The sequence below is a fragment of the Dromaius novaehollandiae genome, chromosome 25 (genome assembly GCF_036370855.1).
Source record: "Dromaius novaehollandiae isolate bDroNov1 chromosome 25, bDroNov1.hap1, whole genome shotgun sequence".
NCBI classification, from domain to species: domain Eukaryota; kingdom Metazoa; phylum Chordata; class Aves; order Casuariiformes; family Dromaiidae; genus Dromaius; species Dromaius novaehollandiae.
In genome coordinates, this window is record NC_088122.1 from 306,671 (window position 1) to 314,362 (window position 7,692).

The following is a 7,692-nucleotide window of genomic DNA, read 5'->3' on the forward strand; positions in this document are numbered from 1 at the left end:
AGGTAGTCACAAACAGCAGTTGTTTTCCACCTAAATTCTGTCTGCTCCTCTAATACCTGCGCTATTCCCATGAGCTCTTGCCTTCAATTAAAAGAAGTTTATAACTTCTTTCTTCAGTGGTCTCTCCCTAGTTTGGCTTTTCAAAGCATCAGTACCCCGTTCTCTTTCTTGTGTTCTCTTTTCTTTCCCATATACCCAACAGCTGCGAGAGGAGTGTTACTGCCTCTGTGCTGAGCCGTGAAAGAGGTGCAGTCGTTCTGCTCTGGCACCTGGAAGTGGTTCTACAGACCAAAATGCCCAGGACTTCTAGAAGCACAGAGCCACGGTGGGCTGATCAACATGATCTGCTGCCCTTTGGAACTCCATCCATGGATGGCGCTTGCATCTAAGGAGGCTGAAAGACTTAGGCTCCTATATCATCTCTAACACTGCTCTCTGACTTTAGGCAAATCACTTAAGCGCTTTGCATGTCCCCAGACTGTGAGTGCAGGATAGATACTCTGTCTCAAGAGTGTGCTGAAGAATTACCAAGTTAGGGTTCCTAGTCTGCTTTGAACTGTAAGGTGCTAAATGCTTGAGGCTGTTGTTTTGGTTACCTTCCCTTGGGCAGGAGCAAAATCTGAAGGCCAGAAGATACTGAAGAAACTTTCACAGCTTGCCAAAGGAAAAGGAGTAACAAAATTTGCATTCATCTTCTGGGCCACTTGCTTGGTTCTTGCTGACAGACACCAGGTCTGATGAATCCTGTTTAAACTATCAATTTAAGCATGACAGAAGTGCTAGTCTCCAAGCAATGATAGTCCCTCCACTTCTTCCCTTTCTGCCCTAATGGAACAAATTTCAGTGCTGAGAATTCATCTGGAAAGCAAGAGACCTGATATTTTCCTCAGCTTTGTCACCAACGTGCTGTGCAATTCCCTGATCCCCAGTCTCCTTTCCCTGCCCCTCCTGGGTTGCTTGTCCATGCAGACTCAGATGTTTCTTTTCTTACCCTTCTTTCCCCCCACCCTTCGGTCTCTTCCTTGCCAGCCTATCCAAACTGCTGCTGTCAGCAAATGTGAGGGACCTCCAGGCACCGTCCCCAGTCCCCTACTGCTGCATACTCACAGATAGTATTGGCTTCTGGTCAGCAGCTGCTTGCCAAAATGGGGGGGGTTCCCTCCACTCTGCCTAGCCCCCACCTCTACTTTCCAGCAGGCTGGCAGAGAAAGGGATCCTTGTGGCACCTGGCTTCATAAGTTCTGCATGAAGGAATTTCTGTGCAAGTGAGTAGCATTTCCCCGAAAGACCGTCTTGAACATGTTAGGCCACTTCAGAGCAACTATCTCCATGGCCTGTGTTTGCAGCAGCTAAAGCACCAAGGTGAGCCCTCATCCCTGGTAGAGAGCAAAATGCCAGCCCCAGTCAGTGATGTTCAGTCCCTGGGCCCATCGGGACATGAGCACACCTTGTTAGATAGCATTGCTGATGTCTGAGAGTCATTTTCGCGTTCTCTTTTCTGGCCCCAATTTGTGGATACATTTGAGTTCCAGGTGCTTGGGAGTGAAGGGGGGGGGGGGGGACAGGGACATCCCAGCTGTATTTTGTTGCAGCTGCTTGACCAATAACTTAATTGAGAAAGTTTTAATTGCTTTTAAAAGCAGCTTGCAACCTGTGGGAGCTGCTCTCTTGTTAATGCAGGAACACAGGATCCCCAGTTCAGCTGGGCGTATATGGACAGTGATGCTCGGGAAGCCAAGCAGCATCCCTGCACATTGCTGAATCGGGACCCTGATTGCATCCTCTGCCTTGCTATTGTTTCGTAATGTGAGCAACTGTTTCCCTGAGCTGCTGGAGAGAGCTAGTTACCAAAATTCACCCCTCTCAGCTGAGCTTTCAGCACCGAAGGTGGTGCAGGGTTATAAAGTCTCCTCCCTGCCCCAACTTCGGGGTGAGATTTTTCTGTTCAGTCACCTGGAAGTGCCCTGCTGCCAGTCAATGTTTTATTCCTTTTAGCTGTTTGAAAATGCAGTGTGGGGCTTCACTGCTTGGTGTCTCACAATCCCATGGAGCTGAGCTAGAAGCTCATTTCCCAGGCTAGGAGGTGGCCCGTGTGCCGTGGTTAATCCTTCCCAAGCGGCAGAGAGCCTCACAAGCTAGTGCTGATAGCAGTCTTCCGATAGTTTGAAGCAACTGGGAAAGCCAGATCTAGACTGGGAAGGAGAACGGCTCAGAGTACACAGCAAGATCAAAACAAAGCAGGGAACATCACCAGGGAGAATAGGGAAGGAGGAGGAAAGGAGAAGTGGTCTGCAAGGGCTGAGAAAGAAAATGAAGACAGCTGCTGTGTTACTGTCACAAAGTCTTTGCCAGGAGCAACCCACTGGGAGCTTCCAGGCTTGCGGCAGAAACACAGCAGCTAACTAACACAAGTGTCAGACCTGATGCAGAATCTCTTCTTTGCAGACATCCCCCCGAAGAGGGTGATGGCTGCATTTTACTGCCCACCTTAGAGCCCCACTGAGCTGGGGGCTGTTGCGGAAGGTGCTGCACAAGCACCGAGCAGGGCCAACATCCCAAAACGCCCCGTCGGAGGCTGGGGAGGGAACGGGCTCGAGGCTGGTGCCGCTGGACCCCCGTGGCCCTGGGCAGGCAACGCCCAGCTGAAGAGGTGCCAGGCGCGGAGGGACAGCCGCTGCTGATAAGCTGGAGGCGCGGAGCAGGGCAGGCGCAGCCTGGCACCGGCCACGGCCGCCGGGAGGGACGGGTGGGCGAGGGGGCCGCGGCCGCGGGGAGCCGGGCTCGCCTTTCCAGCTGCCCTGCACCGTGGGGACCGCGATGAGGGGGCCCGGGCTTGCCAGGTGGCGGAGCAGGCAGCCGGGCCGCGACGGGTGCCGTGGCCCTCGTGGCTCCGGCGCGCTTTCGGCAGAGGGCAGCAGCACCGCGCCTTGCCGGCCAGCCTGCGCCAGCTCCATCCCGCTGCCTGCCGGGCACGGAAGCAAAATGGCCTTTCTGCTGCCCGGCCTCTGCTCCGGGCCTGCTCGCGCCGGCAAGGCCTCCCTGCCGGGCGCCTCGGCAAGCGCAGGCTGAGCGGCGGGTGCCGGGCGATGCTCTGCACCCCGGCAGCTGACCCTGGTGTCCGGATCCCCGCCTGCCTCTGCACCATCGCCCTGCACTGCTCGCTGGGCTCCAGCCTGCTAGCCCGCTCCTTCCCGGGGGCACCCAGCTCTCCTACTCTGTCCCCGGGGTGGCCTGCTCTCCCCCTCCGTCCCCAGGGCTCCTGGCTCTCCTGCCGGCTCCGTCCCCAGGGCTCCTGGCTCTCCTGCCGGCTCCTTCCCTGGGGTGCACGGCTGTCCTGCCCCACCATGCCCAGGGTGCCTGGCTCTCCTGCTGTGTTCCCAGGACGCCCGGCTCTGCTGCCTGCTCCGTCCCGGGCTGCCTGGCTTTCCCACCCTGCCATCCTGCTCATCCCGCTGATCTCCCCAAAAAGGAGGCTGAAGAAGCTGCAGGACTGGAGGGGGGAAGCAAATCGGACTGATGAAGTCCCGTCCCTGTGCCTGCTGGGCACCGCCACCCCAGGACTGACCACCTCCGGCCAGACGCTGCCCCGCAGAGTAGAGGTGCTGGCGGTGCCGGGCTGGGGCTTGCCCCAGGTAGCCACGTGCCCTGCCCGCGGCCACCCCCTCCCCGGGCACACAGCCGTCAGCCTTGTCCTCCGCACAGAGCCACTTGCAGCCAGAAAGAGGAGTCTGATGAGCTGCCCCCAGCCGCACGCTGCAGGTCTAAGAGGCAAAACACCTTTTGAATCGCACAGCAGAGCCTTGCTGCCTGCTGGGACCTGGGCTACGATGTAAGGTTCTTGTTAAAGGTGTGGGGAAAGCGACAACTCTTTCCTCTTTGATCCGTGTTTCATGCTGCTCACCAATTTCCATTTAAAATAAATAAGAAAAAATATTTAAAGCCCCTCACGAGTGTTTCTGTACCTCTTGCACCTGCTCCCTCATTGCCTTTTTCATTCCTTTCAACGTTTCCTGCCTGCACCGGCACAGCAGCATTTCCACCACACTGTCATGGGAAGGGGGGGATCCCTGAGCTTCGACTGGAGCTGATGAGTGAGCAGGACGCGGCCTGGGATCGCCGAAGTAGCCCCGGGCAGCCAGCGAGGCCGCGGGACTGGAGCAGCTGGGGAGCGTCCCCGGTGGGTGCCGCCGGCCGCTGAGCCGCCCCTCCTCCGGTGAGGAGCGCGCCGAGGCGTCTGAACCCCGGCATCCTCCGGCGCTCGGCAGGACACTAAAGCCGTTTCGCGTTTGGGTGTTTTTAAAACGAGCTTTCAGTTAAGGGCTAGAGCACACTTTCCATCTAGCCTGCTGATGCTAATCGAGCATCTGCGGGGTGCGTAGCGGCCCCTCCCGCAGCCGGGGCTCAGCGGGCGTCCCCAGTGCGGAGCAGGGCCAGGCGCGTCGGCCTCCCCGCGGGTTATTTCCACGGGCTCTTCAATCGCCCGTCACGAGGAGGCCTGAGCTCCCCGAAAAGAGGGAAACGTGCCCAGATCAAACATGCTGACACACACAGCCTGAGACAGCAATTGCTGGATTACAGGTTTTTAAACCTCATGTTTTGCATCTGGTTTGTCATGGCTGTGGTAGGTGGGCTCAGCGCATGCTAAATCAGGATAACAAACCTACCTTTACCATGATCCTTTCATCCCCTAGGATCCCAAAGCACCTCATTTAATTGCACTCAACCTGCACATAGATTTCACAAATAAAGGAATGCTGAATTAGCGCAGCTGCTGCAGCGCTCGCACAAGTTACCAAGCCACAATCTTTGCGTGCAATCAATCCAGCCTCGTGCTTCAGAGTTTTGTCGTAAATTGAGGTCAGAAAGGAGCAGTCCCCCTACCTGGAGCGCGATGCTGCTAGACGAGCTGCACTCGGGGATGCAGCAATCTGTCTTCCCTGTGCAGCTCTCGGAGATGGTCGCAAATACCCATTTCACGGAGCTCCCGTGCAGCAGATGAGCGCCGATCCTGCGCAGGGCAGGGAGCAATGTGATTCAGGAGTCCCTGGAGAGATTATCTGCCTCACATCAGGCAGGAGGAAAGCCTGGATGATCCGTTTTGACCTTAAAATTGGTACGTCGTTCCTGCCTGCTTGCAGCGAGGGAGGCAGCGCCATGGAGGCCAGACTCCCTGCAGTGCCGTGCCCGAGGCTGCGCACGCGCCCCAGCGCCTGCGGGCCGCTCCCGGGATCTCACGCCTCCGGATGGTCCCAGCTCCACCCGCAGAAGGATGTGAACGCTGCTTCTGGAAACGAGTCATCCCGGGAGCCTCGCCGTGGCCAAAGGGGCAGCTTGATTCGGCTGGACCTGCTTGCGGTGTCGTTAAATTCCCAGAGACGTTGCTTGCTGCTGAGCCTGTCTCCGGCACTTGGTGCTGTCCTGGCCCTGGCCGGAGCAGGTGATTTGGGGCATCCTCATGTGCTCCCCCGTCATGCCTCAGCTGCAAAACCCCGTCCCGCGTCCCGCAAGCCATGAGCTGGGAACCGCTCCTTGCACCTCGGCTGGCAAAAGGGGTGATGTCCCCTCCTGTGTCCTGTGTCCCCCTGTCCCCATGTCCCCAATGCCCCTGGCACCTCGCAGGCGGACTGAGGGACTGGGATTTGTTAGCAGCTGGTAGAGGGACTGCAGCTGCTGTGAAATGAGTTTGGCGGGTCTTGGCCCTGTTGCTCCTGGAAGGAGCCCGCAGTGTGTGAACCGCAGCCGACGGGCTGAACACGCATCTCCGCAAGGTCCTGCCATGCTGCTTCGCTGCCCGCCATCGCCCCAGCCCTGCAAAGTGCGCACGTTTGTGGCAGCTTTCAGTGCTGGGGCACAAGAGTGGTCCTGAAGGGAAAAAGAAAAAGCCTTCTTGACTCTGGGCCTGCATTGCTGCTGCACCTTTCCCCCCCCCCCGTTCTTAAATTCCGGGTACCACAGAAGGCATTTTGAAGGTACGAGAAGGACCTTAGGGCTGCTTTTCCTCTGTGGCGACAGTGCGACTTTCACCTCGCATCCAGCACTTCAGAGAAGAAAGTCTCTTTGCAGCATCTCTCCTTGAACCAGTGCTGGAGCGGGATATGATATCTGAATAATTTACAAAGGCTCTTCATTAAATAGATTTATTTTTGGCAGCTTGGTTAGGCTGTTCCCGCCAGAGCCAAGGGGAAGTTGCTTGGCCTCGTTCGGAAGTCACCGCATGAACGCTCCTGCCGGCCATGCCAGGACCGGCCGGGGACGGGGGGATGGCGGCGACGGGGGGCCCGGCCAGACCCCGCTCCGGACTGAGGTGCCGGAAGCACGGGAGGGACCAGACCGCCGCTTCCCAGCATGGATCCCCACAGCAGACAAGTACACCTCGGTTCTCCTGGGAAGCTCCTGCAGGCTCCCGGAGTGCCGTCCGGCTCCGGAAACCCCCGTTTCAGGAGCCGGGCTGGGAGGGCGCTGGGAATCCCGCAGGGGCACAGTTTGGGGCCAGGCTTTGCCCACGCCGCGTCCGCCCCAGTGACGCACGCAGACCCACCGCTCGGGTGAGATTATAATCCCCCCCTTCAGATGCAGATTCCTCGGGCTGCTGGTAACAGAGCCCATTAAAGTGTCACTTATGAGACACAAGTGAGTTTGTGTTCCCCTGGATTGAGATTTGCCAAGATTATGCCATAAATTAGCGCGTTTCCTGGAAGAAAGCAAGGAGGGAAAAAAAATAAAACGGAACATTTTGTAGCCAACATAAAAGCCCATAAAGGAACATTTCATTTTCCACTTGGAAGGGAGCAACTGCGAGCAGCTTGAACGTGTTGCTGGCTCAGGGACATGGGGTGCACAGTCCCACCAGCACGCGGGGACGGCATGACTTGGGGACGTGCGGTGCACAGTCCTGCGGGGACATGGGGACGGCGTGGCTCGGTCCCGCAGGGATGCCCTGGTCTGGGGACATGCGGCGCACGGTCCCGTCACCCATCCCCGCCATGGTCACGGCCCCCTGGCCCTTCCCCAGGGCTGGGGTCGGAGCCACTGCGGGGTCCTGGCAGCATCGCAGAGGCAGCACTGCAGCGCTGGAGCAAAGCTTCGCACCAGTGGCCTGGCGCCGTGGAAGAGTTCTTCTGCCCCATCTTTTGGGACGTTTAATCTACTCTTATAATTATTACCGTTGCTTGCAGAAGTTCATAAACTGCAGGAAGAGCCCGGCCCCATTTCCATCAAGGAGAAATGCCTCGTGGCGTTGGCAGTGCCATCCCTGGGAACATCTGTTGTTTCAGGTTGTCATGTGGCAGCTTCGCTGCTTTATCTCAGCTGGAAGAAATTCCATCCGTGTTAAAAAAGCAGCAGTAAGGTCTGCAGGAGCAGGGAAGGGGCGAGGCGAGCGCCGGCGCTTGCTGCTGGGCGGGCGGCCGGGCACCCTGAGTGCGTCGCGGAGGCTCACGCGCAGCTGTGCGGCAACGCAGCCTCCGGGCGAGGGACGTGCTCCAGCCGGGCTGCCCTCCTCGGCTTGGCTGGGGGGCCGGGCCAGGCAGGACACCCGCCCTGGAGGCCTCACCGCGGAGCTCGTCTCCCTCTGCATCGTTGCCAGACCTGCGATGCCCTGGGCGCAAAGACGTGGAGAGCAGCCCGGCTGCGGGCACAGCCCGAGACCACCCCTCCGCGCCTCCTCCTGCACGTACGCACGGCGGGTCGCAC